The 18,098-nt window shown below is 64.3% G+C and overlaps 1 protein-coding gene across 2 annotated transcripts in view; it reads left to right on the plus strand.

Annotated features, from left to right (window-relative positions):
• Positions 1-18,098, plus strand: part of RBFOX3 (RNA binding fox-1 homolog 3) — a 184,029-nt gene that overhangs the window by 39,838 nt on the left and 126,093 nt on the right. For both annotated transcript variants that reach the window (XM_081161190.1, XM_081161192.1), the window contains exon 2: positions 8,675-8,819. The gene's annotated coding sequence lies outside the window, so the exon portion shown is untranslated. The remainder of the gene's footprint in view (positions 1-8,674; positions 8,820-18,098) is intronic.

An 18,098-nucleotide genomic window follows, 5' to 3' on the forward strand; every position in this document is an offset into this window, starting at 1 on the left:
TCTCAGGTGGCCTCCGAGAGCGGTTGGAACACAGGAGGGGTCGTCATAGCTTCTTCTCAAGACCTAGGGAACTTTTGCTCACGAAAGTCTGTGGTGAGCCCCCTGATGGGTAAACACCAGTGACATTCTCTTCTTTACTCAGATGAGACCCGGCCTCCTGAGCGGAACCCCGGGGCCTCCCTGGGGGAGGCAGTGTGTGCATGTCCGTGCATGTGTGTACATGCATGCCTGTGTGTAAGTGCATGCATGTGTGCATATATGTGCACGACTATGCATGCATGCTCGTGTTTGCACATATGTGCATGGGTGTCTGGGTGGGAAGACTTTACTTCAAGTTGACACCACCTTAACATGACAGGAGATCTCTTAAGACATGAAAATGTGTCCTGAAAATAGCTGGAGGGAGCAGATGGAGGAAGGTAACTTGGGGGGTCTCCGCCGGCTCGGGCGGCTATAATAAGAACTCCATAGACTGGGCGCCCGAACAGCAAACGTACATTCCTCGCGGTGCCGAGACGTGTCGGCTCCAGGAGTCGTGGGCTCGCTGTCCGCGGGCTCCTGGGTGTGCAGGCCTCTCGCTGTGTCCTCACACGGCAGAGAGCCCGTCCTGAGGGCTCCACCTGGTGACCTAATCACCTCCCTAAGACCCCCCTCTACCGTCACACTGGGGGCAGCTTCGCCATGCGGATTTGGGGGGACACGGATTCAGTCCCACAGGGCTCCTGGCCCTGGTGACAGCAGGAGGCTCTGTGTCTGGAGATGCAGTTTGTGTCTGCGGCCACGGGGAGTGGATGTGGAGGGACAGGCTCCAGACTCTCGGACGTGGGCACAGGGACGCCCCCAGCAGGGCCTTGGGCAGAGCACGTTCCAGAAGGGGCGTCGGGGGCAGGCTCCTCCTCGAAGGCGGAGGGGCACGTGGGGCGCGTGGGGCGTGCGGTGTCTCTAAAGCACCGTTTCCCCGCGTTGGAGGCAGACACGCGGTTTAGGCTCATTTCCAGGCACCCGCTGTCCCCTGGCTATGAGAGGGGGGACCCTCTGTGTCCAGAGGCTTTTTTCTGGTGACTTCAAGAGGTTCTGACAGTGAGGACAGGGCCGGCTTTGCCCATGTCCACCTGCAGAGCCACCCTCGACTAAAAGCTCCGCCGTCACTGTCTGGGAATTAGAGCAAGGGCCTCACATTGTCACCTTGTTCTGAGGCCTGAGGTCCCGGTAGCTGGGCCCGATGGGGGTGACTCTCTGCATGGCGAGGCCTCCGGGAGGAGCCCCGTCTGGAAGTGACCCCGCCGTGCACGCTCCCTGCAGCCGCCGCTAATCCCGTCCTTGAGCCTGGCCGGCCGAGACCTAGTGGCAGGTGCTGGCCTCTCGGTGGCGTGGTGCCGGCTGCCCCCGGGCCCCAGTGCCAGGCTCAAGTGGCCGAGGACATTAATCACTCTCAGGCCCGTGTCCCTGGGCCTGTCGGGCAGAGGGAAGCTGGCTGCTGGGCCAGCTCGGGGGGCAGGGAGGGTGACGCGGAGCGTGTCTGTCTGCTGGCGGAGCAGGCTCTGGGGTTTTAATGAGCGTCCCTGGCTCCGGCCCCCGGCCCAGCCTGGGCCCTGGGGGAGGGCAGGTCGGTTTCCTGCGGCTCAAAGCTGCTTCCTCTCTCAGCCTGACCTGCCCCCCCGTCCCCACTGCCGTCCCCCGAGATGCTCCGCTCCTCCCCAGCTCTGCCCGACGGGGAGACGCCTCGGTGCCTACGCCTGCCCCGCTCGCTCCGTCTGCCCCAGCAGAGCCTGGCGGTCACGGCCGGTGCCACGCTGCTCAGCGAGCCCTGTGCTCAGAGGAGACAAGGCCGAAAGCCGGGACGGGGCAGGCCCTGCCCCAGGGAGGCGCCCCCGGTCGCGGCCCAGTTCCCGCGGCCCCGCAGGGCTTCAGGCAGCTCCCTTGACGCTGGCCTCAGTTTCCCCAGTGGCACAGGAGAGACTTGGGGCCCACAGCAGTTCAGGTTCCCCACGACCGCTCTCAGCCCCGGGATCTGCTAGGAGGACTCGGAGCTCAGCAAAGTGGTTCCACTCCCAGGAGCAGAGGGGCCCAGAGTAAATCAGCAAAGGGAGGCGGCGGGGGCAGGGGCCAGGAGAGACGGGCGAGAGCCTCCGGGTGTCCTCTCCGGGTGGACAGGGGTGGACAGGGGTGGACGGTGCTCCCAGCAACAGTGGACACCACCACCACAGAGCATCGCCAGCCAGGGTCGCGCACCTGAGACAGAGCTTTTATTGGGTCTGGGTCACGGACACATCACTGACCACCCAGGCGGCTGACCTCGGTCTGCAGCCCCTCCAGAGGTCCCGCTGGTACACGTGGCTCAGTGGCCCCCCCGCCCTAAATCACACCGTTAGCACAGACTGTCGGGGCGGCCCAAGGCCCCCAGGTAAACAGAGATGCTCTTATCAGGCAGGCCCTTCCGAGGGCTCAGGGGGACCTCCCAGGAGCCAGGGACAAAGGCTAAATCTTTTTGGGGGTAAGGTTAACCCTTTACTGCGCAGGCCCCAATGATTCCGGCAGTGCAGGCAGGAGAGGTGAACGAGGAGACCCCCTGGGGCCGCTTCACCCCGATCTCAGCCCGGGGGGGGGGTGTGCGGGGTATCAGTGAGCCCCAGGAGGACGGGCCCCTGCTCCGTCCCTTCGTGTCTGTGAGGGGCTCTGTCCCCCTGGCACGTCCTGAGTCCCTGGGGCCTGTCTCTAACTGGGTGGGCTGCGTGGCCGGGGCCATTTGGGAACGAGGGGCCCTGGGAAACCTCCAGCGTCCCCCGCTCGTCCCCTGGTCTGCCTGGAGGGCGCGCCCCGGGGCGGCAGTGGGCCTGCGGGCTCCCGGGGACAGTCCACCTGCCGAGAGGGCAGACGCCCTCCAGGAGACGAGCCTCGTGGAAGCAGCTCTGTGTCGTGTTCCGGGTTCAGAGCTCAGCGGGCTCCCCACGCCCAAGCGGGTGGGTTTACCTCCGGAGCCTCTGTTTGGGGGCCCGGGGGCCCCAGGCCTTTGGGGGACCCTCCAGCGCTGAGCCTTCTCCTGGCGCTTCCTGGCGCTTCCAGCCCCTCTGCACCTCGCCTGGCAGCCCCGGGGGGGCCCTTCCTCTGAGGAAATGTCCTGTGTGTGCCTCTCCACCCTCCACACGATAGGAAAACAATTTTCCAAATTGTTTCTCTTGGGAGCAGGAAACCAGGAAAACGTGCTCACTGGGCCGGGGCCAGCTCGCGGTCCTGCTCAGGCGCCCAGTCCAGCCTCACGCAGATCCCCGGGGGGGGACCCCAATGTGTAGATGGGGAGGCTGGGGCCTGGCTGATGGTTGCAGGCCATCCTTCCGGGCCCCTCCCATCACTATTGGGGAACCCAATGAATATCGAGCAGATTCCCCCCAAACCCAGGCCCGAGCTCCACTGGTCCCCGGGACCCTTCTCTTGCTGTGTCCTGCGTGGGTGTGAGGTGAGTGGCAAGTCCGGCGACCCTGGGCTGTTCCCACACCTTCCAGCTGGACTCCAGCTGGGAAGCAGGTCCCCACCCGGCCACCGTGCCGACTCCGGTTGCCCCCCTTTCCCTGGCCTCCCCTCTCCCCCCAACAGCAGCACCTCTGCGTCTTCCAGCGGCCGTGAGTCCGCGAGTCGGGCGGCGCACTCTCCCGGGTGATGGATCGCTTTCATCGCCTCGCCCGGTGATTAATTTCCCGTAATGGTCCCAACACCCAGGCTGCGAGAGGAGCGAGAGGAGAAACCCTACCGGATCCACTTTGTGCCGGGAGTATAAATGAATTAGATTTAATTTCTGTTTAATTGTTTCCATAGCTCAGCCTCTGCTGACTTCACAGGATAATTTATTTTGGGGCCCGGGAAGGAGGGGGCGGCTCTGCCCGTGGACACTGTTTAATTACACCTGATCGTCTTATCTCCTCGTGATTACGGGAGGCGCTCGGGCCTCGCGGCCTCCGTCTGCGCCGGGCTGAGTCCCCAGCAGACCTGGGCCAGCGGCGCTGGAGGCTGGAGCAGCTCCGGGGAGCGAGGTGTTGAGTCGGGACCGCAGAGGGGGTGCCTGGAGCTGCTGGCTGGACAGGGCCTTAGGAGGGACAGAGGGGAATGTGCCTTTAGAGGTGGAAATTTCCCGATGTTGCTGGTGCCTTTAACAGAAGATAACTGCCCCCCCCCCCGCCCATGGGCACGGTGGGGTTTGCAGCCCTGCCTCCTCAGGGGTGCTGAGGTCAAGGGTGGGGGGGCAGGTGGGGCTTTCACTGCCCCTCTTCCCAGGTGGTCCGTAGGGCTGGGCTGACAACGGTCCCTCCACGCTGAGTAATGGAGCACCTAGGGGCCCCCGGCCCCCGGGAAGGGGCCCTGCATCCCCCGCTGCCCCTCCAGGTGCAGTGTGTTCGCTCTCGTTTACGTTTATTGTGGTAGAACGGGCATGGTTCAGACGTCCCCGTTCTGGCAGTGCCTACGTGTCCGGCGTGGCATTAAGCATATTCACATGCTGTGCAGTCATCACTGCCGTCCATCTCCGGAGCTTTTTCATTTTCACAACCTGAAACTGTCCCCGTGAAACACTCACTTCCCCTCCCCTCCCCCAGCCTCTGGCATCTACCACCCTCACCCTGTCTGTGGATTCGGCCGCCCCGGGTCCCCCCCGTGAGCGGGATCACACTGTACTTGCGCCTCTGTGTCTGGCTGACTTCAGTCAGCATCATGTCCTCAAGGTCCATCCACGGAGAGGTGTCAGAACGTCTGTTCTTTTAAGCCCGCGGCTACTCCACTGTGTGGATGGACAACGCTTCCTTTCCCCTTTCACGGGCGAAGTCACGGGTTGTGCAGGTGACTTTGGAGAATGCATTTGGAAAGGTCCGGAGTCCACGACCCATCTGGCTCCTCTGAGCTCCTTGTCCAAGTCATCTGAGTGTCCCCTGACCCTCACGTCATGTCAGGAGTGTGGCAGAGATCAGGGCCCTCGAGGCCCCCCTCTGCGGATGACCTCGGGCCTCGGGCTTGTGCACAGCTGCGGCCACTCTGCCCCGGCGTGAAAGTCAGGGGCAGCTCTTCCCGAGCCGGCTCCATCCCATCCTCACCGCAGACCCACGAAGAGGACGGTGCCTCCGCGTGCAGGTGGGAGACTGAGGTCAAGGGTGGTCAGCACCAAGCCTCGAGCCCATGTCTTCCAGACTTCGTGGTAGCACCTGCTACCCGACTTCGTGGTTCATCTCAGGGTCACCTCCTCCACCTCGCCCTTCCCGCCCCAGCCCCATCCCACGCGGGCGGACCCGTGGCTCCCGTGGACCATCCTGTGCAGGCCTGGCCCTCAGAGCCCTCAAGCACTTACCGAGTTTCTGTGACCATCTTCCTCTGCAAGACCGAGGGCCTACTGGGCAGGACTTTGCCCCTGAATTATCTGCGTCCCAGCACCAAACACAGGGTGTTAATACCCGAATGAGTGGGTGACGTGTCACACAGCGCGTCAGCCTATGACACACACACGTGCTGTTTCATTTGTGTGGCATTGGAACATCCATGTTCCTGCAAATCCCCCTCCCCGCGGGGTTCTGCGCTTTCATCCTCAGGAGGATGCCCCGGCCTCCCCGGCTCCCTCTGCTGGTGAGCGGGTGCTGTACTCCACCTTGCGGGATGGCAATGGTCCCACCAGGAGCGTCTGCCTGTCAGCGACCCAGGTGTAGCCAAGTCTCTTGGCTCCTGACGCACGTGGCTCACGTGGACTTAGCCATCCCCCGCCTCCCCCTCTTGTTGCGGAGCCGCTGCCCGGGGTGCGCGCTGGCCTGGGGGAGGTGGAGCGAGTCCTGCCCCTCCCTGGGGCTCCCAGGGGCCCTGCCTGGGCCCTGGCTGCCCTCCCTTCCCCTCCCGCACCTGGCTAGCACGGTAACCGCCAGGAGGAAGAAGCCCAGTGCCTCGGAAACGTCCCCGCTCTCATCCCCGCCATTAATCACCAGCTCCCGGGGCGCCAGGCCCCTGTTTAAGAGGCACCGGTGGTTCCGAGGTGAGCGAGGCTCTCCAACCTCCGCTGTTAATCTGCTCCCTGCGAGACAGGCTACCTCACTCGTTAATCACTCGCTGTAATTACAGCCCCGACTTTGCGCCGCGAATGTTAATTGACGCGCCCGCTGGAGGGCTGTGCAAACACGTGTCCTTCCCCCGTGGCCCCCGACGCCAAGGTCATGGGATTTGGCAGGACTGACGGCGCATAGAAATGAGCGTGCCGTCCGAGGGCGAGGTGGCCGGCTGCCAGCAGTGGCTGTGTGCCTCGCTCTCTCCCACGTGTCCCGCATGCCTGCCAGACCAGGCCGTGGGTCCACGTGGGCCACGCTGGAGAGTGAGGGCCGGGGAGCAGCAGGCCGGGGATCTCGGGGTTCAGAGCTGAGTCCCCTGGGGGCTGCGGAGGGCCACCCGGGCCACCCCTGCGTGGGCAGGGTCTTCCTGCCTGTGGGACGGGCAGGTGGCTTTTCTGTGGAAACTGTGTCCACGGCTGGGAACCTGGCTGCTGTTTCCTCAGGTGTGTGAGGCCACGTGCGCCAACACCTGGAGGCCGGAGGTAGTTTTAGGGGCGGCCCTTCCATTTATTCCTGCTGCGAAGTTTATTTTCCTGATTGTGAAAGTGACATATGCTTATTAGAAATGATGTCGCAATGCCTCCTTTTCCAGGCGTTGGAGCCCGGCAGGAGGGTTTTGCTAAATTACCTTACAGCTGGGGAAACCGAGGCTCAGAGCGGGCTGGAGAGGCCAGCTCAGTGGAAGCACAGGCTGGAACCTGGGCCCTTGCTTCTGACCTGGAGCTCGGGTCCCCGGGTCCGCTGAGGCCCCGTCAGGCTCTGGGTGGCCTAGCTGCCACTCCGTCTCGGGGACCCCTTAGTGTAAAGGGAGCCAGAAGGGAGCTGGGGCCTGCAGCCAGGGCCCCAAGAACAGAAACATTCTCAATATCGGAAGCGAGGACCCTCGGTCCCACTGAGGGCTGCTGGCTGCCTCCTGGGGGTGGGGTGGCTGCAGTGTCACAGCCAGTGATGCCAAGAAGTTGTCCGGGGCTCAGCCCTTCCCTGCAGGCCTCCGGCGATGACGGGGCTGGTGGGGAAGCCCACAGACTTTCACTGCTTCACAACCCCGGGGCCCTGGGCCGGGGTCTCAGCCCCCCAGCGGGGCAGCCGTGGGAATGGCCAACGTAGGGACCGGCCACTGCACTTCTCCACCCTCCCCTGCTGACTCGTTTCTCCGCCGTGACCCGAGGCTCCGTCCTGCCGAGACCTGCTGAGCCGGCGACTATGATCCCTGCCCCTCCCTGCCCCAGCCTCCCAGCCTGTGACGAACAGGACGCAGTGAGGGCTGGGGTTCGGCTCGGTGCCTCCGTCCTCACGGCCTCTCGCACCGTCTGGGGCTCGGGCCGTTGGTTGCTGGCCGGGATGCTCCGCGGACCGGGGCAGGGCTGCTGGGACCCGGGCCCGACTGGCTCCCTCCTTGAGAAGGTTGACAGCCCTTGGAACCCAAGGTTGGCCAGGACGCGGAGGTCACCCGGGCCAGCTTCCTGCCCAGCAGGCACCTGCTCCCAGCTCCCCCGACAGATGGCCGCACAGCGGCTCCTCGACCGGCCCCGTGATTTATGGCTTAGTGATCTCAGGGCCAAAGGACAGCTGAGAGTCCTGTACCTTTCTCCTGTCCTCAGAAGGGACCCGCAGTCATTGCCACCAGGCAGGAAGCTGGCACCCTCGGGCCCCTTCCACTCCTGACCCTCCTATTCTGTGTCCCGGGCGTCTCTGTTGGAGGACAGCCTTGGGGTGCAGGCATTGGGCGGTGTCTCTGGCCCTTCACCCCTCCTCCGGTTTCTCTCTCCCTCCTCACATGCCTGCCTCTCTCGGTACCTCCACCCATCGCCTGGGAGCTTTAGAAAGTCTGCTCTGAGTGTTTGGTTTGGATGACAGTGGGGATGGGGGAGCACCTGGGGATGTTCACGGGCAGGGGCAGGAACGCCGAGGGGACGGGTTCTCTTTGACAAGTGTGCTGCTCCCGGTGGCCTCGCTGGAAGGAGCGTGTAACAGTCCCCAGGGAGGGAGGCCGGGCGCCGGGCCTGGGGGCTGCAGGGGTGGGGCCGCGGGAGCAGGAGGCCAAGTGCTGCCGGAGTGGGCCCAGGCAAGACCCTGCGCCGTATTTATCACCTCGTATTTTCTTCGAGGGCCCCCCAAGTCGTGTCAGCTCCAGGGTCCCGAAACCTGGCTTCACCTGGCCTGAAGGCCACTGTGGCCACCCCCAGGAGAGTGACCTCACCCAGCCCGTCCTTCAGGAAGAGAGGGAGGAGGGCGTCGTGGGAGACATGGCGGCCGTGGGTCCCGGTCTGAGCTGGGACTCGGGGTGAGAACAGGAGGGGTCGTGGGACAGGATGGCACAGCGAGCCCGAGAATGGTCCGGCCGGGGCACCGGGGCTCGAGGGCCGGGCAGAGCGGCACGCGGGTGGCACAGCCCAGGCGCGGAGCCACCTGCACTGCGCGGGCCGCCGGCAAGAGGGGCTGGCGGTTTGTTTTCCGCAAGGGTCCTCCTGTCCCCAGCGGCGTGGTCCTTGGTGGCAACCGAGTGGCTTTGAAGCCGCCCTCTCTCCTCTTGTTTATTAACACAAGCGTTTGCTTTGTATCAAAAAAAGACATTTGCTTCAAAGGCATTTAACTTTTTCCTCCTTCAGGTCGAAGGAAACGTCCTTCTGTCTCTGAGACCCTGAAGCCCTCTCGCTGACACGCGTCCCCGGCACTGTCCACCCCGAGCACGTTCCGGGAAGGACCCCCGAGGGGCTCCCCGCTGCAGGAGACCAGCGGGCCTGCCAGCGCCAGGTAAGGCCGAGCCCGCCACTCCTGTCTCGGAGGCTGCGTTGGTGTCACCGTGGGATTCTCTGCGCCGGGGCTCTGGGGCGTCCTGCTCGTGTTCGTGCGCAGACCACAGTGCCGTGGCCTCGGGGAGACTCGGGTCCCCAGGGGTGCGTCGGGCGGAGTCGTGTGAGGGGCGGCTGCTCCCTGTGCCCTGAAATCTGCCAGCCTGGCTGCGGAGGAGCTGAGCGGGGAAGGCGGGGGGACGGGCGTAGCCTCCATTGACTGGTGTCCGCGCGAAATGCCGGAGAGGCCACCCCTCGGGGCTGCGGACGCTTCCCGTCGGGGCTTCACCCGTGTGTCGGGGCGCGTGCGAGCGTGTAGGAGCTGCGCAGAGGGCGCGCTCGGGGCGTAGTCTGCGCCCCACCTCAGACCCCGCCTGTCTGCCCTGGCGCCCGTGAGGGGCACCGTGCGACTTCCCATAAGGACCTGCTCCCCGCACCGTCCATCACGCCCGCTCCTGTCTGCTGGTTTTTAAACGCTGTTAAGCCGGGATCCATCACAGGCACCCTCGGGCGCCGCGCCGACACCCAGGCTGCCCACATCGAGGCAGACGTGTCCCGGGGCGGGGAGGGCGAGCGTGGCTTCATCTGGCGACACCGGAGCTAATGGGATGGATGCTTCTCCGACGCTTGCAGTGGGTACATTCCTGCCACCCCGGGGGCCCTGGCTGCTGCTGCTGGGACAGGTGACCCCCCCGGAAGATGCCCTGGGGCTCCTTCCTCACCTGACCGCTCCTGTGCCTGGGGCCCGGATTTCAGGCCTGGAGCTGCAGCCGGCCTTGGGCGACCGGCTCCTTCTAGAAACCCCCTCGGTTCCTCTTGCGTCACTAAGCGCGTTTGGAGAAGACTCGGGAGGTGTGCAGAGGGCAGCTTTAGTCTCCCCGCGTCTCCTGTAAGGGTTCGAGGAAGGCCTGGCCCGGTTCCGCCGCGCTGGACTCCCCTGGGCTCAGCATCCGTCTCACTGACTGGGGCTGGGTTTGCCCCCAGGGGCCCCCCGTCCGCCCCACACGACGCCCGACCTCGGTGGCATGGGCGACATCTCGTACCACCTGCCTCCGGCGTCTCCTCTGTCTGCCCCGCGTTGGTTGACGAAAGGGTAAAACGGCTGCCTGGCACTGGTGTGACATTTTTTAAATAGCAGAACAGGCCGATGTCTTTGCTCGGTGGCTTCTGAGCTGAGACGGAGCCGCCCAGGGCCCGTGGGCCAGGGCGGGTCGGGAGGGGCCGTCAGCACGAACCCTCAGAGCTGGAGTGCAGCCGTTAGTCACTCGCGTGTTGAGGCATTAGGGACAATCGGGGGTGAGAAGAGCTTCCAGATGTAGCCGGAGGCGCTGCTGGCGGCTCCCCAGATGGAGACGGTGCGAGGCGAGAGGCAGGATCCACCGGTCTCCTGGGAGCGGGGCCTGCGGGGATGGGGAGCCTGTAGGCGGGGCTCTGGGGCCAGGCGCTCTGTGGGCGCGTCCGGGGCTGCCCCGGGGACCGGGGGGCCTAGAACAGCAGAGGTTTCCTCTCTCCTTTTTTTTTTAAAAATATATCTTTATTGATTTCAGAGAGAGGAAAGGAGAGGGAGAGAGAGAGAAACATCAATGATGAGAGAGTCATTGATCGAGCCCATAACCTGGGCCTGTGCCCTGACCGGGAGTCGAACCCCGATCGCCTGGATCCCAGGTCAACGCCCGGCCAGGCCGCAGATGGTTCTGAGTGGCCTTGTGTCCTGGTGATGCTGAGTCCCGGCGGGAGGGCGGAAGCGCGCAGGGTTGGCCCCCTGTAGCTGCCAGGGGATGTAGTCAATGGGGATGGCGACGTCACGGAAGGGCCTGGGGCACTCGGAAGACGCGGCCGCGTTCAACACAGATCAAACAACACCCCCGTGGACATGGGGGGACACACACCGTGAGCCCAGCGTCCCTAAGGCAGTGCCGGGGGCTGGAGACGGGTCGTGCGGACGTCCTGGGGCGATGAGTGTGTGAGGAGTTGTCTCGTCCAAGGTCCTCCTCTCAAGGTTGACAGGCGCGGTCCCTGCGCATTGTCACCCCCCCGTGGGCTGGGTTCCACGAGGACACAGCTACAGTGGGTGAGGAACGGGGGGCCCACCCAGAATTTGAACCCACAGGGGCTCTCGGGACAACAGGGGCCCGAGGTGTCTCCTGTGATGCGCGTCCGAGCTGCTCAGGGTGAGGCCGCGGACCAGAGTCCCCGTGAGCGCGGCCCGGTCCCGGCAGGATGCGGGAGACGCCGGGAGGAAGCGCGGGGTCGTCTGTGGCCATCCGAAGGAGCAGTCCTATGTCTGCTGAGTCGAGTAACAAGAAACCGGCGTTGGCCCTGGTCCGGTGGCTTAGTTAGTTAGGGCATCACCCCGTGTACCAAAGGTCGCGGGTTCGATTCCCGATCAGGGCATTTACCGGAGGCAATTGATCGATGTTTCGCTCTCCCATGGATGTTTCTCTCTCTCTCTCTCTCTCTCTCTCTCAGAAAAATCAATAAAAAACCATATCCTCAGGTGAGAATTAAAAAAAAAAAAAGAAATTGGGGTCTGTATTTTGTAAGTCTTATTTATTCTATTTTTCCAGTAACTCCTTTTGTGTAGCTTAAAAAACACCCCAAAACATAGATCTACCATGAAATAGAAATAAAGCAAGTCCTTCACCGCGGACTGTGTGAGAGGCGCCGACGGAAAGGGTGCAAAGCAGACCCCGGGGCTGGAAGCTCTGCCAGCTCCTGGGAGATGCGGGGACACCCCAAGACTGCTCAGAGCCGGGCCACCCGGCCCGAGGGAAAGAGGAAAGCTCCCGGGGATGTCGAGTCTCGGCAGGCGCTCTGTTCAGACGCCCGACCCCATGTCCATCCCCAGGGCGGGCGGATGAGAGGCCTGGGGGGGGGGGGGGCGCCCACTGAGGGACACCCTTCCCCTGCTGTGGGCGCAGGGGCGGCCCAGTGCGGAACCTTCCGGCTGGGGCGCTGGCCTCCGGCCGCTCCCGCGCGTTAACATGCAGCGAGCGTGGCGCTCGGAGAAATTTAGATTTTTTTCCGCGTGTGTGCTTGCATGTAAATGCGGGTAGGTGCTGTCCTGATTGATGGCAATTAGCATTTTCTAACGGGAACAGATGTTCCGATTGCCAGGAGGCTGGTACCTAACGCCCACGCGCCATCTGCTCGCCGGGCAGGGCCGGAGGGAGCGCCCGGCCCGCCGCCCTCCAGGCCCCGGCGGCGTGGACCTGACAGGATCGCGGGCGACTCTTTCTGGAGGGGAGAGAAAAAAAATAATAATAAAGATGTTTCCAGGGTTATAAATAGTTCCTGCTGCTTATCATGGGATGGAGCGCTCTCCCCGAGCAGCAGCTCAGGTTTCTGCGCGGCGCGAACAAAGGGAGGAGCGCGGCCCCCGCTCCACGTCGGGGCGGGAGGCCCGGAGGCCACGGTCCCCCCAAGAGCAGGGGCCGGGTGAGGGTGGCGGGGAAGGGGAAGGGAGGCTGGCTCATTACGCAGGACCCGTCGCCGCCCTGGGCCGCGCGGTGGGCGGGCCTCGGAGCTGGGCCCACCTGCCTCCCCACTCCCTCCCGTGGCTGTGAAATCGGGGGCGTAGCCACCCAGCTTCTCCGGCTTCTGCAAGGGGGGGGACAGTGCCGGCCTCGTGCCCAGCACATGGCCGGGCCTGAGGGGCACTGGCTGGCCTTGTCCTCAGCTGTCCGAGGGGCCGTGGGAGGCAGGTCCTGGCCTCGGGGTGCCTGCTCCTACCCCTTCTCCCCGGGCCAACCGCGGCGCCGGCTCTTAGCACCCCCTTCCAGGAAGGGCCAGGAACCTATCCTCTCTTTCTCTTTTTCCCTTTTTGGCTTCTTAGAGCAAAACCGTTTGTCTGTTTTCCTGCTATAAAAAGCGTTGCCTCCCTCCTGTCCTTTCCTCCCTCTCCGGGCGCCTGGTAACGGGCGGTGGCCTCCCCCGGCGCCTGCGCCTCGCCGCCTCCTGCAGGCAGCTGTCTGCGGGGGAATCTGTTGCCTGTCTCCGACCGCCCGACAGATGTACCGGGATTTAATTGGGGCCCGGCAGCCCGGCAGCCTCCTCTGTGGGCTCAGACCCCCACTCTGCCAGGCTCATCTGTGTCCCTGTTGTACCCACTGTCGGTCTTGGTGGCACCTCCCCCAACCCCTTGGCGGGCGTGGGGGCCCACCCATCACCGCCGGTCCCGCCTTCTCCGCTCCCTCGATGACATTTCCCTGGCAACCTTCCTGCGCTTTGGCGGAGGGGAAACAGACTCGTTCCGTCCCCGCGGCGGGGAAGGGAGCGAGGGTTAGTGATGTCACCGGCTCGCTGAGGGATCTTGAGTTCTCCGGTGTGTCCCCATCTGGATTTCCTGGTCTGAGTCCAGCAAAGCAGGAGTGAAGTTCCCGTAATTGGTGGCTGCCAGAGCCTCAGGGTCAAACCAGGAGGCGATCGGTTCTGCAGAGCAGCCCCAGGGAAAGTCACGGGTGCTGCCGCTGGTGGCCGTGGTGGCCGTGGTAGTGGTGGCCGTGGCGGTGGTGGCCGTGGCGGCAGCAGGATACTAAGAGGCTTGGCCCTGCCCCGTCCTCCGCGGAGCACACGTGGGCTGAGTGTCTCCGGCAAAGGCAGGGGAAGCCCCCCCCCGGCTGGAGAGAGCCTTTGGGACTTTTCAATAGGTGGCCAGTGGGTCAGGCCGCGGCCTCGCCTTGGAGAGGTCTCTTCTCCACGCGCTCACTCTGAGCTTTCGCTCTGCATCCGTGGCCTGCGCCAACCACCCCAGAGACGTTTATAACCTGGCCTCAGGGTTTCTCGGCCTCTGCCCTCTGGACATTTGGGGTGGGGTCAGCCCTCGGCGGTGGGGGCCATCCTGGGCGTGGTAAGGTGCTGAGCGGCGTCCCTGGCCTCCACCCCTCCCAGCGGGGGTGACGCAGCCGTGTCTCCAGACAGGGCAGTGTCCCCTGCGGAGGCAGTGACCGGCTGGGAACCGTTGTTAACTGGTCCCGATGACTTCGCCTCCAGCCTCTGACATTTGGGGGGTGGGGGGTTTCCTGCGTGGTGGACACTCCAGCTTCTGTGAGCATTTACTCCTGTAGCAGAGCTGTGCAGGGGTCACCGCTGCTGTTTGTACCCGCAGAAGGGACCCCACAAAGCAACCCACATAGTCCCAGTGCCCACCCTCAGGGACAGGTGTTCTCGTACCTGCTGGGTGCTGAGGGGTCTCATGCTCAGCCTTTGGGGTGTGGCCATCACGGGGCAGGTCTGGAGGTCTCTAGAATTGGGGCAAGCCAGGGGCAGTGGACGTGGCCTCCCCAGGAACACGGGACAGCCCCCGCCGCCCCACCCCCACCTCACGTCCTCCTGCCGGAGCCCTGTCTCCTCAGCACCCATGCTCTCCGGGGGGTGGTGCCTGTGTCCCCCTGAGCGCACGGCCCCAGGACTCCCTTTCCCTGAGAAACACGGAGGCCGGCCTGAGAGGGTGGGGGGGGCACAGCCTCTGTTCTTCCAGCTGCCCCCACGGGCCCACTCGCTAGGGGGACTGCCAGCCCTTCCCGGATTACACGGCCAGCCTCCAAATGCTGGGCCCCACAGAGGTGACGCCTCTGTCCCCAGGAGCCCCACGAGCTGGCCTGGCCTGCTGGCCGCATCGGGCCTGAGTGGGAAGTGTGTGGGTGTGTGCAGGCTTTGCAGGTGTGAGTGGGCATGTGGGGGGGTGCAGATGTGTGCAGATGTGTGTGGCCCCACCATGGCCGGGTTCCACAAGCCTCTCCGCCCCCCAACACCAGCGTGCCCCCCTCCCAGTGGGTCTGGGGAGCAGCCACAGGGCAGGCCAGACGCCATCTCTGCTGGGACTTGAGCTCACGGGGACGCGGTTTGCCTGCCCCCTCGGCACCCCTGCACTCCCAGCACCTGTGAGGGGACCTCAGACTGCGTGGCTGGTGGGGAACAGGTACGTGGGACCCAACTCGGTTCCCAAGGGCCTGGTCACTCCGTCTCTGGGACGTGAAAGGAGGCCCCATTTCTAAAGCGCTCTGAGAATGTTAGGAACCCGGTGGGCTGCTCGCCCAGCTCGGTCTGCTGCTCAGCTGGAGCCAGTTAGCTCATGGTCCAGGTGGTCAGCACGCCGGCCCCGCGCTGAGTTAGGCGGAGCCTCACGCGTTCAGCGATTCTGCGAAGCCGGCAGAGCCCCCCTCGGAGGCTTGTTATGACCGGGGGGCAGGGGGTGTCGGCGTCACTGGTCAGCCGGGTGCTCGGGAGGGACCTGTCTTGGGTGTTCAGGCTCAGGCGTCCAGACCTCACCAGGACGCCCTCCCGGTCCTCTGAGCTTTTCCCTTTGTCACCTTTCTTCACGAGGCACCTGCTTCCCTCTCACACACCCGCCTGCCCCGCTCCTGCAGCGTCCTGCTTACTCATGGCCACTCAAGGTCAGCAGAGACTGAGCGTTAGGGGAGGAGAGCTCGGCTCGCCTGCCCCCCGGCTAATCAGGTGTGTGTGCGTGAGCGTGCATGTGCGTGTGTGTGCGTGCACATGTGTGTGTGCAATGTGCTGTGTGCAGTGAGTGTGCATGCAGTATGCTGAGTGTGTGCACATGCATGCCGTGTGATCATGCACACACATGCTCATACCCGTGTATGCACACTCGTGTGCACTGCGTGCTTGTGCACACGTGTGTAAAAATGAGAGTGAGCCCAGACCTCCTAGAACCCTCTTGAAACCCCGGGCCCGCCCCCTGCAGACCCCAGTCGTGGCCACTGCCTGCTGGATAGAGCCCCCGGGGAAGTTACTGGACATCTTGCCAAAGGAGAGGAGATTTGCAGCGTGTTACCCACGTTTATTAAAAATCAATGACACAACAGAGCGATTCCCTTCCGTCTCCCTGAAACAGTATCCACCGCGGGAGCAGGTGGGTGCCCGGGCTGGGGGCGGGGTGGCCTGGCCCCCGAGCCCTGTGAGCGCCAGGCTTCCAGCCGCGCCCCGCCCCCGCGTAGAATAACCCGCTGGTCCCGGGCCCATCGGAGCGGGATTTACGGCCGGGCCGCGCAGGCCTGCCGTGCGCCTCTCTCGGCTTTATTCCTGCATCCATCACGCAGCCCGGCCTCGGCGCCAGTGGGACAGTTAATCAGGCAGACTTTCCACCCTGTCATCCTGGGATTCTGCCGGGAGAAAACGTGAACCGTAAAATTAAAATCGCGGGGACTCGGGAATTGGGGAAGCGAGAGATTTCCCAGCTCTCCCCCCTCCAGCCCCAGACACACCAAAATCCCGAGCCGCAGGACCCTGCACCCTGAATTGGCTTCCTCCTGCTGCCCCGGGCGAGCTCCAGGCCTGGTCCCCCAAACTCCACCCCCATCCCTTGCCCGGCCCTGCTCGGCTCTCTGCTCCTGGCCCCAGAGCCAGCCCTTCTGGAGGGAATACAGGTGACCGCCTTGGCTGGAAAGGTACCTGGGGGATGCGGGACCGAGTCTGGCCTGGAGTCTGACTGGAGGGGGAAGGGCGGGTCCCGGCACAGGAGCAGCCTCTCGGGCACCTGGGTGCCGTGCCCGCCCGGCCGTGCCCGCCGCCCCTGTGGTCCTGGGCCAGGCTCCGGGAGAGGGGGGCCCAGATGGGAGCGGCCCACGTCCGTGCAGCCTGGCTGTGCCGACGGGTGCGGGGGCCGCATTTTCCAGCCGTTTCTGGAGATCCCAGAGAACTGGATCAGCTGCTAGCGTGGGGACGCGTGGCCTCGGCTCTGCTCATGTGATCTTGGAGAGGAGGGGGTGGGTCACTTCCAGATCCTTCCAGGCCCTTCTGTGGAAAGTGAGGTGTATTTTATTTAATGTTTAACTTTATATTGTGGAGGATCTGGGGAAAGGGGAAGAGGGAGAGGAAACTGGAGTGCTTGGGGGCCCGTGGGATTTGGACCCTACGGTCAGCCGCCCCGTCCAGCAGCACGGGGGGGGGTGGTCAAAGCTCCCCATCAGCTCCATGTGCAGCCCCAGGGGTGGTGCGTGTGCGCGTGTGTATGTGGGTGCATGCACATGTATGTGTGTGCAGCAGGGTGGGTGTGGCAGGCGCTGGGACAAATGTCTTCCCAGATGCCTAGAGGGCCAGGCAACCAGGCCAGATGCCTTCTTGAGAACCCCTGTGCCAGGAGATCCAGGTTTCAGGGTATGCAGCCGACGTGGGCCTGGGGTGGGGGTGTCTGGAGAGCCTGGTGCTTAGGGATGGGGTCCTGCGATGCTGCACTGCTTGGGAGGCCCCTGAGAACCCGCCCTCCGTGACCCCCGAGCCCGGTGTCGGGCTGGTGGCTGAGGGTGACAGTGATTGGCAGCTTCGGCTCAGAGGTGCCGCGGGCGCTCTCGCCCGGCGCAGCCTCCCTGCTCTCGTCGTTTATTTAATCATCTCTTTATGATTCTGGAGGAGTCGCCCGAGGAAAGGGGAGTGAGGGGGTTGGGCAGAGAGACCCCATCCAGGGAAGGAGCTTTGAATGAGTAATGTTCCCACGGGCGGCTGTTGGTCAAGGCCAGGCGCCTCCCAGGCTTTGGGAACGGGCCAAGGCCAACGTCCGACCTCCAGGGGACAGGGACTCCCCGAGTCCCGGGAGGGCCGCGGTGGGGCTGACGTTGGAAATTTGGAAGGAGGGGGGCTCGATTGCCCTGAACTTCCCAAGGTCCCTGTTAAGGAGGGGAGTCAGGCCAGCTCGGGGGTGGAAGTCACAAAAATGACCAGGCCACCAGCAAGGACCCGCCTCCTGTCCCTGTCCCCTGGGAGGCAGAAGCGTCACAGGCCCTGGATAGGAGCTGGGGGGAGGCAGTGGGGCAGCAAAGGGAGCTAGAGAACTTGACCATCCCAAATGGACCAGCTGCTTCGAACCAGGACGGAGGCTGGACTTGGAGGGTGCCCTCTGCCACCAGGCCCCCTCTCGGACCCCCCTCTTCCTCTGGGGATGCCCAAGGCCGAGTGCACATTTCAGATAACTGCCCCCTCCCCCTGCCCCGCACGGGGGGGGGGGGGGGCTGCTGCTGCTGATCTGCCCGCCCCTCCGGAGCTGGGCGTCCTGGGCAGCACCGTGCCCCCTCGTCTCCGCAGTGCCCACACGTGGCAGATGCCTAGCGGCCGCCTGCTGAGTGAGCAGCCGCCCACAGCCCTGGGAGACCCATCTGCCGCGTGCACCCACCCGGCATGGAGAACGCCGAGTTGGCCCCGGGGAAGCCAGGAGCCAGCTCTGCTCCCACACAGGCCTCCAGGGAGGGCGCTGGGAGGAGGGGGCACCGCCGGGGAGAGCGTGATT

The sequence above is a fragment of the Miniopterus schreibersii genome, assembly GCF_964146895.1.
Source record: "Miniopterus schreibersii genome assembly, chromosome: 16".
NCBI classification, from domain to species: Eukaryota; Metazoa; Chordata; class Mammalia; order Chiroptera; family Miniopteridae; genus Miniopterus; species Miniopterus schreibersii.